Source organism: Talpa europaea (genome assembly GCF_964194135.1).
Source record: "Talpa europaea genome assembly, chromosome: 5".
NCBI classification, from domain to species: Eukaryota; Metazoa; Chordata; class Mammalia; order Eulipotyphla; family Talpidae; genus Talpa; species Talpa europaea.
The window spans coordinates 79,322,499-79,339,808 of NC_140071.1; the positions used below are offsets into that span (position 1 = coordinate 79,322,499).

A 17,310-nucleotide genomic window follows, 5' to 3' on the forward strand; every position below is an offset into this window, starting at 1 on the left:
TTACATTGACCTTGGCACTGTTTTAGGCACTGTCTTAATGAGAATACAAAAGTTACAAGGATTATCTTTCAAAGTCTTTTTCTGAATTCCTGAATCTCCTTAGAAGTAGAGTCTTATAATAATGTTCATCTTAGTTCTCAAGTCAATACTAACTTCTGAAAGATTTTAGGAAAGGGGAATATCTTCATTATGAAGACAATTATTTGGAAGTCAAAGTAAAGTGAATGTCAAAGTCTTGTATAGTTGTAGAGCAGCCATCTTATAAGTGAAAGTTCATCTCTTTCAGTAAACCAATAATCCATTCAGTTTGTCATCCTGCAACTTAAAGTGCCCTATCTAAGAAATTATAGTAGGACACTCACAAGCTTCTATAATGAAAAAATTAGAAAAAATATGAATTTTGAATCTATTAACTGATGTCATAATGTATAAAAATTGAATTTCTCTTATATGTGAAAATATAGCAGTTGCAGAATTGTTTATTCTTTTAAAGTTAATATGCTTTCTTAAAGTATATTGTATGTTTCCAGTATAGATGTAATAAGAAAGTAGGGCCAATTCAATTAATATAAAGCTTCATTACGATAATTTAAGATTGACTTTGTTTTTACCAAAATCTATTATATTGATCAACCAAGGAATTCAGCTGTGATGTTGTCAACTCTCTAACTAGAGTTCTCATTTTTTAAAATTGATTAATACTTCATTTAGGTTTTTTTTTCATTGATGAATATGACAAAAATCATGATTCTTTTAACATACATGCTAATATGACTTTCTTCTATAGAATAAAACATCTCATTTCCATTTACAATTCTTATTATTTAATTTTTTGTTAGGGAAAACTAATGTTAAGCTTTGATTTAAAAACAAAATATCATTGCTATATAATCAAAAGATACAGGATAGTAGTTCTATTGGTTATATGCTTTGTGTCATTGTTTATCTTACGCATGAGATCCTTTCGTATCATATCTACTAACTAGTAAAATATGAAAAGAGGTTTGTTAACTCTGTTAGACATTATTTAAAACTTAGTATTTTTGTTTTACCTTAATACCCAAGGGAAGGACTTTTTGTGTTTAATGTAAAATTGTTTATGTCAGATAGAATTATTCTGTGTTATGTGTAAGTACACATATACATGTAGTGAGATATAAAATTGTATGAATTAATTTATGGAGCATGATATGATATGGGGCATGACATTACTAAGAATATTGAATTATTTGCCTTATTGAAATTGAGGAGCATGTAACTTGTTATGTTTCTACCTATCAATAAAGTAGTTGGTAAATTAAAATTAATCACAATATATCTTGTATTTATAGAAGAAAGTGCTAAGGGGGCCTCCATGGTGGCACAACAGGTTAAACATCAGCACTATGAAGCCATTGATAGCTACTGTAACACTAGTTCAATCCCCAGCCAGGGAGGTGACACGCATGGTACAGCAGATTTCTCTTGTCTAGGCCTCTGCTCCCCTTAGCCATGTATTTCAGTCAGTCCACCTGTTCTGCTCCCCATTCTTTCTCTGGTGAATCCTCTCACCCCTTGCACCTCTGGCCTGTACCCCCAGTTCTTGTATGCATAAGTAAATAAATATTTAAAAAAGTAAAGTGCTAAGAAAAGGTTGATAAATGATATGACTTATGTATTTGGTTTATATATGAGTCAACCAAATACACTGCTATAATTATAATACTAAAGATACTAAGGAACTCATCAACATATAACATTCAATCAATCAATAAACATTTTATAGATTTGCATTGATTTCAGAGTGTTTTACAACTTTTATTATTATATTGAGAGTGGTTTGTTTTATTCACAAATTAAGATTTTTGCATATGTTTAAGAATGATAAAAGTCATTTCCATTAGTATAAATTAAAGAGAAAATAGTATATTTATAGTCAGTATACTATATACCATTAAATATTGTATAAACAGTAAAAGTACAGTAGAATAATTTAACAAATAAGTTATTAAATGTGGTTACCACATACTAGAGAAATTTCCTTTTATTACAGCAAGTTTAAATTCATGTATATGTAAATTATATAAATGATTAATCAGGCTTACATAAAGGACATTTTTTAAGTGGAAAATTGCTTAAATATTACCATATCTCACATATTGATCAGTTTTTATTATATTTAGAGAAAATAAATAAAACAGAAAATTTAAAAATAAGTAAAACTCTAATATTGTGAAAAGTGGGAGTTTCATGCTTTGAGATGTAAGTATAAATTTTTATTAGTGGTTCTGTGGGTTGGTAGGCTTACAAAATGTTTTAAATATACATGCTATTTATTTATTTATTTAAATGATTTATTTATTTATTTTATACAAGAACCGGGGTATAGGCCAGATGCCTGGGAGGGTGATAGGATTCACCAGAGACAGAGCGGGGAACAGAACAGGCAGACTGACAAATTACAATGCTCAGGGAAGCAGCAGGCACAAAGGAGAGGTTGGCCACGCCATGTGGGACCCTCGCTGGCCGGCAGGGATCGAACTGGTGCTGCAGAGGCTGCTGACAGCCTCACAGCACTGTACTCAACCTCCTGCACCACCAGGGGAGGCCCTATAATGCTATTTGAATCCCAAACTATACTTCTTGGGATTACCTTAAAGAAATAATTATTAGTATACCCCACATTTAAGCAAAAAGGACATTCACCAAAGAACATGAAAAATTTTAAATGTTCATTGTATAGAATGATGGGTTTCATTTAGTTCTAATACATAAACTGAATACAGACCTATGAAAACTTTTAAAATGCTATATAATTTTTAATTCTGATAATTCAGTAAAATTTAAATGATCAATCATTTAGTGAATATGTACTGTCAGCTTCTTAAAAATTAAGTGATGTTTCAGGGACTTGTGATACAATAGTGAACATTATATAAAATTATTCTTTTATAGAATTTAACTTAATTTTGTATGTCAGAAACATTTGAAAGATGAATAAAAAATAGAAAAATACATTGATAGGTGAAAGGAAGGAAAGAAGTGAGGAGTAAAGGAAAGAAAAATATATTAACCCTTCATCAATGGTATGATTTACAAACTTTTTCCCATTTGGAAGCTTGCCTTTTCATTTTCATGATGGTTATTTTCACTTTGTAGAATAATTTTAATTTGATGTAGTTCCTTTTGTTTATTTTGATCTCCTTATAGTTGGAGATGAATCCACAAAGCATCAGTAAGGCTGATGTCAAAGAGCTTACCATCTAAGTTTTCTTCTGTGTATTTTGTGGTTTCTAGCCTTACATGCAAGTCAAATTCATTTAGAATTAATTTTTATATGTGGTATTAGATAGTTGTCTACCTTCAGTTTGTGTTTTGTTTTGTGTTTTTATTTTTTTGGGGGAGGGCACATTACTGTTCAATTTTTCAACACCATTTGTTCAAGAGATTTTCTTGATTTTCTTTGTTCTACTATATACTCTTTTTCACTTTGTCATAAAATTTTGTCTATTTCAATTCATATGTTATCTGTTTCAATTCTGTTTTATTAACCCTTGTGTCTGTGTTTATTCAGATAACATGCTGCTTTGATTGCTAGTACTTTATTTCTTTTTTTTTTAAAGATTTATTTTATTTTATTTATTTATTTATACAAGCACTGGGTACAGTCAGAAGAGCGGGAGGGTGAGAGAATTCACCAGAGCCAGAGCGGAGAGCAGAGCAGGCAGAAGGACCGAAGTACACTGCTGAGGGGAGCAGCAGGCGGCAGGAGAGGTCTGCCCACCATGTGGCCGGGGAGCAGCCAGGGATTGAACAGGCGCTGCAGAGGCTGCGGGCAGCTTCGCAACCCAACGCTCAACCGCTGCACCACCGGAGAGGCCCACTAGTACTTTATTTCTTTAAGATTTCTTACTTTGTTTTTTTATGCATTCAAGAACTGGGGTGTAGGCTAGAGGTGTAGAGGGGGGAGGAGAACATTCACCAGAGAAAGAGACGAGCAGGTGGATTTACTGCAATACATTGCTAAGAATGCAGCAGGTAAGACAGGAGAGGTCTACTGCACCATATATGCATTAGCTTCCGGGCTGGAGTTTGAACTCAGGCCACAGTGGTTATAGTGTGATAGCACAGACACTTAATCCCATGCCACCAGGGAAACCCCATGATAATTAGTGCTTTAGAGTATAGTTTGAGGAGGAGAATCCAGATACCACCAAATAAATTCTTTTCTTTCTCCTCAGGATTGATTTGGCTATTTGGGGTCCTTTGTGGTAACATAAATTTTAGGATTTTTCATTCTATTCCTGTGAAGAAATTCTTTAGGATTTTGATAATTATTACAGTGAATATACAGACTATATAAGGAATTTTAAAAGATAACAATAAAAAAACAGTAAAAATAGGTAGAGGATCTGCATACATATTTATCTAAATAATAAATAAAGATGGTCAATAGGCACATGAAAAAATTTATTTTTTAAATTTATTTATTTATTCATACAAGCACTGGGTACAGTCAGAAGCACAGGAGGGTGAGAGAATTCACCAGAGCCAGAGTGGGGAGCAGAACAGGCAGACTGACAAAGTACCCTGCTGAGGAGAGCAGTGGGAGCAGCAAGAGAGGTCTACATGCCATGTGGGACCCTTGCCCTGTGGCCGGGGATCAAACCGGTGCTGCAGACTGCAGGCAGCTTCTCAGCTCAGCACTCAACAACTGCGCCACCGGGGAGGCCCACATGAAAAAAAATTCATCTTCACTTTTTATTAGGGAGATACAAATCAAAACTACAAATGAGATATCACCCTATAACTGTGATAAAGACTATTATAAAAAATGTAAAATAAAGTGTTGACAAGAATGTGAAGTAAATGAGACCCTTGTACAGTTTTGGTATTGATAAAAAATTGGTGAAAATGTAAACTGGTTCAGTAACTCGGGGAATTGTATAAAGACTCCAAAACAAAAATATCATATGATAGTTATTCCATTCATGGGTACTTGTTTGCAGAATACAAAAATAATAATTCAAAGATATATATATATATATATATAGACATCCTATAATTGTCATAGCATTATTCTTAATAACCAAGATTTAGAAATAACCTAAGTGTATGTTGAAGGATGAATGTATGGATAAAGCATATGTGAAATACTATTAAGCTGTAAAAGGTAAAATCATGCTATTTCTAACATCATGGATGAACCTATAGATTATTGCACTAAGTGAATATGTCACACAGATAAAGAAGTATACCATATGACCTTATTCCTATGTAGAAGATTAAAAAACAAAACACGTTCTTCATACTGGAAACAAAATAGCAGTTAATAGAATGGAAGAGTGGCAGGGGACGGGAAAAGATATGTGTTGCAGTAGATGGAAACTAGACTTTTGGTGTGATCATAATAAGAAAACATTTAGTTTGTTGTACAATTGAAGTCTATGCAGTGTTGTCAACAGATACAGATGTTACTTCAATAAAAATTAAAATAAATAAATAAAACAAAACCCCCAAAAGAAAAATAAGAAAGAATACGAGAATGATATGGAGAAAAATAAGAGCAAAGTTAGGTTGTTCTGCATTAACTGCAAACAATGCTATCAGAGTAGTCCTTAGTGATAAAATGACATACGAGTAACACCCTTCGTCTTGTTAAAGATATCTTCTTGCTTTTCATTTTTTAAAATTTTTTCTCTATGTGACTGATTTGTAGTAAGTACATATATATATATATATATACATACAGATTTTTAAAAGAAGAATAAATGAAGTTTAAAGCACAATATTTATTAAAATTAGATATTTAAATGAAGGAGACACTCCACAATATAGACAAAAATAATAATCAAACAGGAGTCAGAGTGGCCAGTAACCTCAAAAATTTCTCCAAGAACTCCTCCAAAAACTTCTCCAAGAACTTCCAATCCAGATGAGCTGTGTTCTCCATAACACATGCAGAGTTTAGAATAAGCAATGATAAAAAAAAAAAAATCAAAGAAATGAAAAAAACTCAGATAAACAAATGAATGTCCTTAGAAATGAAATCAATCATCTAAATACAGAAATTGAAGTTCTAGAGGAGGGGCGGAGCAACATGGCGGCGAGGAGACGCTGCGAGTAAGATCTCCCATTAAAAAAAGTTAATAGGGAGGAAAAGCGGCAGGTCCCAGTGAGAACTGGGACACGGAAGATAAACGGACGACTCCAGCAAACTGCCCGAAGAAGAAAGTTGCCATAAAAGAGGACCAGAAGGGAGGGAAGCGCAGAACCCTGCTCCCCTCCCCCGCCCACAGAGGCGGCACTCTCCGACCGGCAGAGACGAGGGAAACAACAAACCAAAACGCCCAACAAGAAAAACGGACGCAGCAAGTGGGACTGTGAGTGGAAAGGAACTATTTCAGCCACCACACCCCGTGAACGGGAGCTGAGGCGAACCCTGCAGGATCCGCTGCGGAGGTGAGCTCCAGGCGCCATTAAAGAGAGCCCCGCCCACCAGGAGGAGACCAGCACCAGCACACAGCCCCGGCCGCCCGGTAAGCTTGCGCGAAAGCGGCGCTCGGATTGCAGCTGCCCAGGTCCCCGCGCCTGCGACCTAGGCTTGCGGGGAGACTGCGGAGGCCCTCCCTGAGTGAGCAGGAACAAGGCGCCCAGGCAGGGGAGCGGGATTCAAAAGGCGCCATTCCCGCGCCACTGATCTGGGCTACAGCCCGCATCCTGGAACTGAGGGCTTTGGAACTGAGACCCGGGGCACGAAATTAGGGGCGTGGGTTCCCCACGACGGTGGGGCACAAGGCAGACACAGCACCCCAAAGCCGTTGAGGTGTACCCTACCATCCCTGCTCTGCTCCCTGTCCCACGGGGTGGAAAATCAGCTCCCCAAGGGCTCTAGGAGAGATCTCTGGCGCCACCTAGCGACTTGACCCCAGCACAGGCTACTGAAGGAGCTAGTGGCCAGCTGGGGAGTTAGCCCACACCGGGCCCCTTCTGAACAAGTAGTCTGAGCCCACAGGGAGAGCGAGCACCCACAGCCGGGGCAGACCAGGCGCGCAGAAGAGTGTGCCTGAGACCAGACATGCAGGGAGTGTGTCCCACATCACCATTTTAGAACAGGGACATTTCTTCAGTAAACACTACCTGCAGAAGGCTTCCTCAGGAGCCAGAGGTGAGCGGGGGAAGTTCGCCCACGCCAGACCCCCTCTGGCCTGCAGTCCAAGCCCAGAGGGGAGCAGGAACCCACCGCCGGGGCAGACCAGGCGCACAGGGGAGTGTGTCCCCACATCGGCATTTTAGAACAGGGACCTTTCTCCAGTAAAGACTGCTTGAAACTGACAGATGACTCCTGGAGGAACCAGAGGGGAGCAGAGAAGCCCACCCAAGATGCCGGCCAGTCCCAACAACACAGTGTCCCAACGCATACGGCAAATTAGAAAACAGACAGTAGGGAGGAGAAGAACCACACGCAACCTAGCAACTCTCCAGAGAAAAAGCACACCACAAAAAGAAAACCAGCCGCCAGATTGCAACGACAATAACTTGGAAGAATTTCTGAGCCTTCCAGAAAGAGAATTTAAAATTGCCGTGATTAAAAAACTGACAGAGTCATAAAGGAAAACAATGATAAGGGAAAAATAATCAACGATCAGAAGAATGCAATTGAGTCCCTAGAGAGGGAAAACAATGGTCAGAAGAAAGAAATTGAGTCCCTAAAGAGGGAAGTAAAAGAAATGCAGGAAATCAAAGAATTAATGGAAGAACTAAAGAATTCTGGGAAAAGCAATGAAAGCAGAATAGATGAAATGGAAGAACGAATAAGTAATCTTGAAGACACAGAAATAAAAAGAACCAAAACAGAAAAGGAAAGAGAAGTACGAAGGAAAAAGAACGAGGAAAGACTTCGGGAACTATCTGACTCCATGAGGAAAGGAAATATAAGAGTTATAGGAATACCAGAAGGAGAGGAGAGAGATGTAGGAACAGAGAAAATATTCAAAGAGATAATTGAAGAGAACTTCCCAAATGTGAAGAAGGAGCTGAAAATTGATATACAAGAAGCAAGAAGAACACCAAACTTCCACGACGAAAGGAAAAATACAGCAAGACACATAATAGTAAAGCTCCCAAGAATCCAGGACAAGGAAAAAATAATGAAGCTGGCAAGAGGGAAGAAACAGATAACATTCAAAGGAAAACCAATCAGGCTGACATCAAACTTCTCCAAAGAAACACTACGGGCAAGGAGAGAGTGGAGGGACATAGTCAACAGACTCCAAGAAAACAGATGCCAACCAAGAATACTCTATCCCACAAAGCTCTCCTTCCTCTTTGAAGAAAGAATATGGACCTTCCCAGACAAACAGAAACTCCGGAATTTCATTGCAACTAAACCCCCACTCCAAAAAATACTACAAGGAGTCCTAAAGCCAGAAACTCAGAGGGACGAAAATCAATGAAAGAAGGCCAAAAAAAAAAGTTATTAAAAGAATAAATAAATAAAATCAAAGGAAAGACAAACACAATGGCAAATACAGATGTTAACATATCAATATTAACTCTAAATGTAAATGGACTAAACTCTTCAATAAAAAGACACAGAGTTGCTGCCTGGATTAAGAAACAAAACCCAACCTTTTGCTGTCTCCAGGAAACACATTTAGCTACAAAAGATAAAAATAGGCTCAAAGTTAAAGGATGGAAAACAATCCTACAAGCAAATGGACCAAAAAAGAAAGCAGGAACAGCTATACTTATATCAGATAAAACAGATTTCAAACTCAAAAAGATAAAGAGAGACCCCAATGGTCACTACATTATGATCAAGGGGACAATACTTCAAGAAGAAATAACACTCATTAACATATACTCACCAAACGAAGGAGCACCAAAATATATCAGACAACTGTTGTCCTCTCTGAAAACAGACATCAGAGAAAACACATACGTAGTGGGAGACTTCAACACACCACTATCAACAATGGATAGATCAACAAGACAAAAAATAAGTAAAGAAACCAAAGCCCTAAATAAGGACCTAGAGCAATTGGGCTGAACAGACATCTATAGAACACTAAACCCCAAAAAAACGGAGTACACATTTTTCTCAAGCGCACACGGATCAATCTCCAGGATCGATCACATACTGGGGCACAAGACAAACATCAACAGATACACCAAGATTGAAATCATATCAACCATCTTTTCTGACCATGAAGGCATCAAACTAGAAATAAACCATAAAAAGAAGGCAAGGAACTTTCCTACCTCATGGAGATTAAAAGCCACACTACTGGAAGACCATTGGACTAATGAGGAGATCAAAGAAGAAATTAAAAAATTTTTTGAATTGAACGACAAGGAGGACACCAATATCCTAAATGTATGGGATGCAGCAAAAGCAGTAATAAGAGGAAAATATATAGCAATAGAAGCTCACATCAAGAAACAAGAAAGAACGCAAAGAAACAACCTAATCTCGAAGCTCAAAGATCTAGAAAAAGAATAACAAAAAAACCCCAAAACCAGTAGAAGAAAAGAAATAATAAAAACCAAAGCAGAAATAAATGAAATTGAAACTAAAAAAAAATCCAAAAGATCAATGAAACCAAGAGCTGGTTCTTTGAAAAAATCAATAAAATAGACAAACCCCTAGCCAGGCTCACAAAGGAAAAAAGGGAGAAAGCACAAATAAACAGGATCATCAATGAAAGAGGAGAAATCACAACGGACACAGCAGAAATCAAAAGAATAATCAGTAACTACTATGATCAGTTATATGGAAACAAGTTTAACAATCTAGAGGAGATGGACAAATTCCTACAACTCTACAATCACCCAAAGCTAGATAAAGAAGAAATAGAACACCTAAACAGACCAATTACAATTAGCGAAATTGAAATGGTAATCAAAAACCTCCCCAAAAACAAAAGCCCAGGACCTGATGGATTTACAAATGAATTCTACCAAACATTCAGAGACGAATTAGTGCCTATCCTTCACAAACTCTTCCAAAAAATTGAGAAGTAAGGGACAATACCAAACACGTTTTATGAAGCCAACATTACACTAATACCAAAACCGAACAAGGACAACACAAAAAAGGAAAACTACAGGCCAATCTCCTTAATTAACACTGATGCAAAAATCCTCAATAAAACTTTAGCTATCAGAATCCAACAATGTATCCATAAGATAATTCACCACGACCAAGTAGGATTCATTCCAGGGACACAAGGATGGTTTAACATCCGAAAATCAATCAACGTTATCCAACACATCAACAAAAAGAAATATAAAAACCATATGATAATATCAATAGATGCTGAGAAATCTTTCGACAAAGTGCAACACCCATTCATGATAAAAGCCCTTGAAATTCTTGGGATACAAGGAACATACCTCAACATCATAAAGGCCATCTATGACAAGCCAACAGCCAGTATCATTCTCAATGGTGAAAAGCTGAAAGCAATTCCATTAAGATCTGGAACAAGACAAGGATGTCCACTCTCACCACTGCTTTTCAATATAATACTGGAAGTCCTAGCCAGGGCAATAAGACAAGAGAAAGACATCCAAGGAATCCAAATAGGAAAAGAAGAAGTCAAACTATCACTATTTGCAGACGATATGATATTATACATAGAGAACCCCAAAAACTCCACAGAAAAACTAATTCAACTCATCAATCAGTTCAGTAAAGTGGCAGGATACAAAATCAACACGCAAAAGTCAGTAGCCTTCCTATACACAAACAATAAATCTGAAGAAGAAGAAATCAAAAAAAACCATCCCTTTTGTTATTGAAACAAAAAAATCAAATATTTGGGAATAAATCTAACAAAAGAGGTAAAGGACCTATACAAAGAAAACTATAAAACACTGTTAAAAGAAATAGAAGAAGACACAAAGAAATGGAGAGACATCCCCTGCTCATGGATTGGAAGAATAAACATTATTAAAATGGCCATCCTTCCAAAAGCAATATACAGATTCAATGCTATTCCAATCAAAATTTCAATGTCATTCTTCAAAGAAATAGAACAATTATTTATGAAATTCATATGGAATCACAAAAAACCCCAAATAGCCAAAGCTCTCCTGAAAAAAAAAGAAGGGAATGGAGGCATCACACTCCCAGACTTCAAACTATACTACAAAGCCATAATCATCAAAACTGCATGGTATTGGAACAAGAACAGACATACAGACCAATGGAATCGAATAGAAAATCCAGAAATAAACCCACAGTTTTATGGTCAACTAATCTTTGACAAAGGAGCAAAGAATATGCATTGGAGCAAAGAAAGTTTTTTCAATAAATGGTGCTGGGAAAACTGGGTTGCTACATGCAAAAGAATGAAGCTTGACCACTACCTCACACCATACACAAAAATCAACTCAAAATGGATTAAAGAACTAGACATAAGACCTGAAACCATAAAATATATAGAAGGAAATATAGGCAAAACACTACGTGATTTGCACATCAAAGACATCTTTACAGACACATCACCCAAAGCAGTGATAGTGAAGGCAAAGATCAATAGCTGGGACTACATCAAATTAAAGAGCTTCTGTACAGCAAAAGAGACAATAACAAAAACAAAGAGAAACCCCACCAACTGGGAGAACATTTTTGCACCCAACACTAATGATAAAGGACTGATCACAAAAATCTGCAAAGAGCTGATGAGACTCAACAACAACAAAGAAAATAACCTAGTCAAAAAATGGGCAGAAGAGCTAAAAAGAAACTTCTCTGAAGAGGAAATGCAAATGGCCAACAGGCATATGAAAATGTTCAACATCACTTGTCATCAGGGAAATGCAAATCAAAACTACTATGAGATACCATCTTACACCAGTGAGAATGGCACATATTAAAAAAACTAGCAACAACAAATGTTGGCGAGGGTGTGGAGAAAAAGGAACTCTTCTGCACTGTTGGTGGGAGTGCAAACTGGTCCAACCACTGTGGAAAGCTGTGTGGAGATTTCTGGACCTACTAAACATAGAGCTTCCATATGATCCAGCAATTCCACTCCTAGCTATTTACCCAAAGGACACAGAAACATCAATTCCAAAGAACACCTGCACCCCTATGTTTATAGCAGCACTGTTTACAATAGCTAAGCTTTGGAAACAACCCAAATGCCCAAAAATAGATGACTGGATCAAGAAGATGTGGTCCATATATACCATGGAATATTACTCAGCATTCAAAAAAGATAAACACATGCAATTTGCAGCAACATGGATGGCGCTGGAAGGGATCATGCTCAGCGAAATAAGCCAAAAAGAAAAAGAAAAATACCAGATGGTCTCACTCATAGCAGGAATCTAGAAAACTTAAATAAGGGACCAGGAAAATGAATATAAGAAAGTGAAAATCACAATCAACAAAAAACTATGAACCAGAGACACTTTTAGGGGGGCGGGGGCGGGAGGGGAGGGACTGGGGTCAGAATGGGGGGGCTGCAATTGTATGGGGAATATAATAATAAAATTTATAAAAAAAATTTATAAAAAAAAAAAGAAATTGAAGTTCTAAATAAGGTAAAAATGGAGTTTCAGGATTTCAATAAAATAAATATAGGTGATGAAAAATCTCAGGATAATATCGCAGAAGTATAACAGATCAAGAGGAACAACTAGTCATTGTAATTGAAAATGCAAATGTAAAATAATGTAGATTGAGAAGGAGAGACAAAATAAAGGAAAACTTTATTTATTAAGAAACATGCTAAGAACTATCCAACTCCATGATAAAAGGCAATATATGTATAGTGGGCATACCAGAGGGGGATGAGAAAGACAGGAAGGAACAAAAAATGCATTTTAAGAAATAATGGAGGTCTAGGAGTATGATGCCTCCATTCCATTCTTTTTTTTTTTTTCCAGGAGAGCTTTGGCTATTCGGGGTTTTTGATGGCTCCATATAAATTTCATCAATATCTGTTCTATTTCTTTGAAGAATGTCACTGAAATTTTTATTGGAATAGTATTCAATCTGTAAATTGCTTTCAGTAGAATGGCCATTTTGATAATGTTAATTGTTCCAATCCACGAGCAGGAAATATCTTTCCATTTTTATGTGTCTTCTATTTCTTTTAACAGTGTTTTATAGTTTTCTTTGTATAGGTCCATTACCTCTTTTGTTAGGTTTATTCCCAAGTATTTGATTTTTTTGCTTCAATAATAAAAGGGATGTAGTTTTCTTTTTTTGTGTGTTGTCATTCGTTTTTGGTATTACTGTAATGTTGGCTTCACAGAACATGTTTGGTATTGTCCCTTCAGTCTCAATTTTCTGAAAGAGTTTATGAAGGATAGGCACTAGTTCGTTTCTGAATGTTTTGTAGAATCCATTTTGTAAATCCATCTGGTCCTGGGCTTTTGTATTTTGGGGAGGGTTTTGATTACCTTTTCAATTTTACTGCTTGTAATTGTTCTGCTCAGCTGTTCCAATTCTTTTTTTACTACAAAGACATAATAATCAAAACTGCATGATATTGGAACAAGAACAAACACATGGATCAATGGAACCAAACAGAAAATCCAGGAATAAACCCACAGATTTACAATCAACTAATCTTTGACAAAGGAGCAAAGAATATGCAGTGGAGTAAAGAAAGTTTCTTCGATAAATGATGCTGGGAAAACTGGGTCGCTACATGCAAAAGAATGAAGCTTGACTACTACCTCACACCATGCATAAAATACATAGAAGGAAATATAGATGAAACACTCCATGACATACACCTCAGCAACATCTTTAAAGACTCATCACCCAAAGCAGTGATAGTGAAGACAAAGATTAATAGCTGAGACAACATCAAATTAAAGAGCTTCTGTACAACAAAAGAGACAGGACCAAATCAAAGAGACATCCTACCAACTGGGAGAAAATTTTTGCGTACAGCAATAATGATAAAGGACTGATGACAAAAATCTACAAAGAGCTGATGAGACTCAACAAAAACAAAGGAAATACACCAATCAAAAAGTGGGCATAAAAGCTAAAAGAAACTTCTCCAAAGAGGAAATGGAAATGGCCAATAGGCATATGAAAAATGTTCAACATCACTTGAATCAAAACTACAATGAGATACCATCTTATACCAATGGGAATGGCACACATTAAAAAAAACACAAAAAAACTGGAAACATCAAATGTTGAGGATGTGGAGAAAAAGGAACTCTCTTGAAATGCTGGTGGGAGTGCAAACTGGTCCAACCACTATGGAAAGTAGTGTGGAGATTCCTCAACCTACTAAAGATGGAGCTTCCATATCATCCAGCAATTCCACCCCTAGGTATTTACCCAGTGGACGCAGAAACATTAATTCCAAAAGGCACCTGCACCCCTATGTTTATAACAGCGCTATTTACAATAGCTAAGCTATGGAAACAACCCAAATGCCCCAAATAGATGACTGGATCAAGAAGATGTGATATATATACATAATGGAATATCACTCAGCAATCAAAAAAAGATAAATGCATGCAATTTACAGCAACATGGATGGAGCTGGAAGGGATCATGCTCAGCGAAATAATCCAGAAAGAAAAACGAAAATGCCAGATGGTCTCACTCATTGCAGGAATTTAGAAAACCTATATAAGGGACCAGGAAAAAGACTAATTATAATAAAGAAAAATGAAAATCAACAAGCAACAGAGACACACTATGGGGGGGGAGGAAAGGCAGGATTAGGGGTCAAAATAAGGGGGGTGGGAGTCATATGAGGACTATAACCAAGATGATAATGCGTATATTGTGCAAAATGAAAAATATAAAAAATACATAAAATAAAAAAAAAGAAATAATGGAGGAAAACTTCCTGAATCTAGAGAAGGTAATACATGTACAAATATAGCAAGCTAAAAGAAATCTAACATATCCAGATAAAACAAGATTGATACAAAGTCTTAGAGTAGATACATTTTCAAAAATTCAGGACAAATAATAAACATTGAAGGTTGGAAGGGGAAAGAAGAAGATAATGTGTAAGGGTACATGAGCAGGTTAACATCAGACTTCTCTGGAGAAACACTACAAGTGAGGAGGAATGGAATGATTTGTTCCAAATACTAAAAAAGAAAAACTTCCTGTCAAGAATACTTCATACTTCAAGACTCTTTTCAGATATGAGAGAGGAATAAAGGCCTTTTCAAATACAGAGAAGCTCTAGTGGTTTGCAAACACTAAATAACCACTCCAAAAATATTGAAAGTAGCTTATACACACATTGTTAGTCTATGTTGTTTTATTTATTCAGACCATTCAAATTTAGGGTTATTTATTGATATAAACTGTTTATTTTAGCCATTTTTATTTATTTTTCTGTTACTCTATTTCCATTTGTTTTTCTGCTCTTTCTGGATGGCTTTCCTTGGTATTTCAATGAATTTCTTTCATTCATCATCTGCAGTTATCAATTCTGAATTTTTGGTTAGAGGTTACCATTGTGGTTTTACTTGAATTCTTATGACTTTAGTCCTTGATCAGCTGTTGTCTGTTCTCCAACATTTAACTATATTGGTGTTATACATTTCTCCCCTCCTCCCTTCGTATTTGGTGTTTTGACTCATTCTTGCTCTTTGTTCTGGTGTTGTATTGTTCTTGTCATTTTGCTAAGGAGTTTCTGTTTCAGTTTTTCTTTTCCTGTGGAAAAGCTCCTCTGAATAGAAAGTGAAGAGAGAGCCTGTAAAAACTACATTAGGTCCTGTTTTAGAAAACATTCATACTTAATTAATGATTTCACAGGATAGAGAATTCTTGGCTGAGGGTTCTTGTCTTTTAAGATTATGAACATTTTCTTCCACTCTCTTCTTTCTTTGAGTGTGTCTGAACTGAAATCTCTGGAAATCTTATTTTAGGGGTCCTTATAAGTCATTTTACATCATTTTCTGGACAACTTTTTCTTTATTTTTGATAGTTTGACAATGATTAATTCAAGGGTATATATATTTTTTTCATCTAAAATTAAGGTGTTCTCTCTGCCTTCTGGACTTCCATATTTAATTAATTTTGTAGGTTTGGGAAATTCTCATTTACCATTTTTTGAATATGTTTTTGAGCCTTATTTCTTTTTATTTCCTTTTTGGGAGTCTGATCATTTGTTGGTTTCCTCTTCTAATTGAATCTGATATTTCTTGTGGAGTTTGCTAATTTTTCCTTTGTTTTGACACACTCATTTTTTCTAAATTTGAGATTTTTTTCCATCTTCTACTGTTGAAATTCTTTCTTCTGCTGTTTTGATTCTATTTAAAGTACTAAGTTTGTCTTGATTTCATTAAAAAATTTTGTCATTATTTTATCTATTTAGAGAAGAACTCTTTGTTCCTGCAACTCTTTTCTGATATCTTGTGTCTGTCTTTCTGCCTTCCACCGGCCTCCAGTATATCACTTAATATTTTTAATATTTTTGTTTTCATTCTCAGGTATTTTCTCTATTTTGTTTCCTTTACTTGCACCATAAATTCTGTCCTCATTTTGTTTCTGTCCTCATCTTTTGTTGAGATGTTCCTTCTTTCTAGTAACGCATATTGCCTTAGTTATTGCTATTTATGGGTGCATTTGCAGTTGGGGCACTAGGAAATTATTTTTGTCCTCTTCTTAATTTACCCATGCATGCAATGGAGGTTGGAGTGGTGTCTAGAGCTTCAAAAAACAATCTTGTTTTGAGGAGTGGTTTTAGTCCACTTTACCTCTTTTTTTTTTTCCTTTTATTGTGGCACATTAAATTCTATATTATGCTTAAGATGTCTTCACTTCCCTTCCCACCTCCCTGTTTAGGCTGGTGATGTTTAGACCTCCTGATAGGAAAGGCAATGTCAGACCACCAGATGCACACTCTGGGAATATTTTGCACATGACTTGGAGGTGGCACTGTGTGTAAAATAATCACAAGTGTGCCTACTTAACACTACAGCCAACCCCAATGGCCATTAGTGCCCCACCCTTGTCTCAGCTTCTGCTTCTTCAGGGTTAGGAAATATATATGTCATTAGTTTGCCTTCCCAGAGAATTTGTGAATTCACATTAATGTTCTTCTTTCTGGTGTAGAGCTTTTTATGGATTCCAGCCTAACTCCATCTGGCTTTTTTTGATATATTCCAGCAGGGCAGGGGAAGGAGCTTTCAGTGGACATGGCACCCCAATTCAGGAAAGTCAAAGATGAAATTAAAAAAAAAATAAAGATGACTGAAAATGAAAATCATTGTAATACAGGCCCATACATAAAACAAAACAAACAGAAGAAAGATCCCAATTTAGTATTCTAACTGCAGTTGAAGAAACTAGAAAAAGAACAACAAAACACTCAA

General features: G+C 36.3%; 1 protein-coding gene across 1 annotated transcript in view; it reads left to right on the forward strand.

Annotated features, from left to right (window-relative positions):
* Positions 1-17,310, forward strand: part of STPG2 (sperm tail PG-rich repeat containing 2) — a gene marked incomplete at both ends in the record, with an annotated part of 288,689 nt that overhangs the window by 238,953 nt on the left and 32,426 nt on the right. The gene's annotated exons all lie outside the window — the stretch shown is intronic.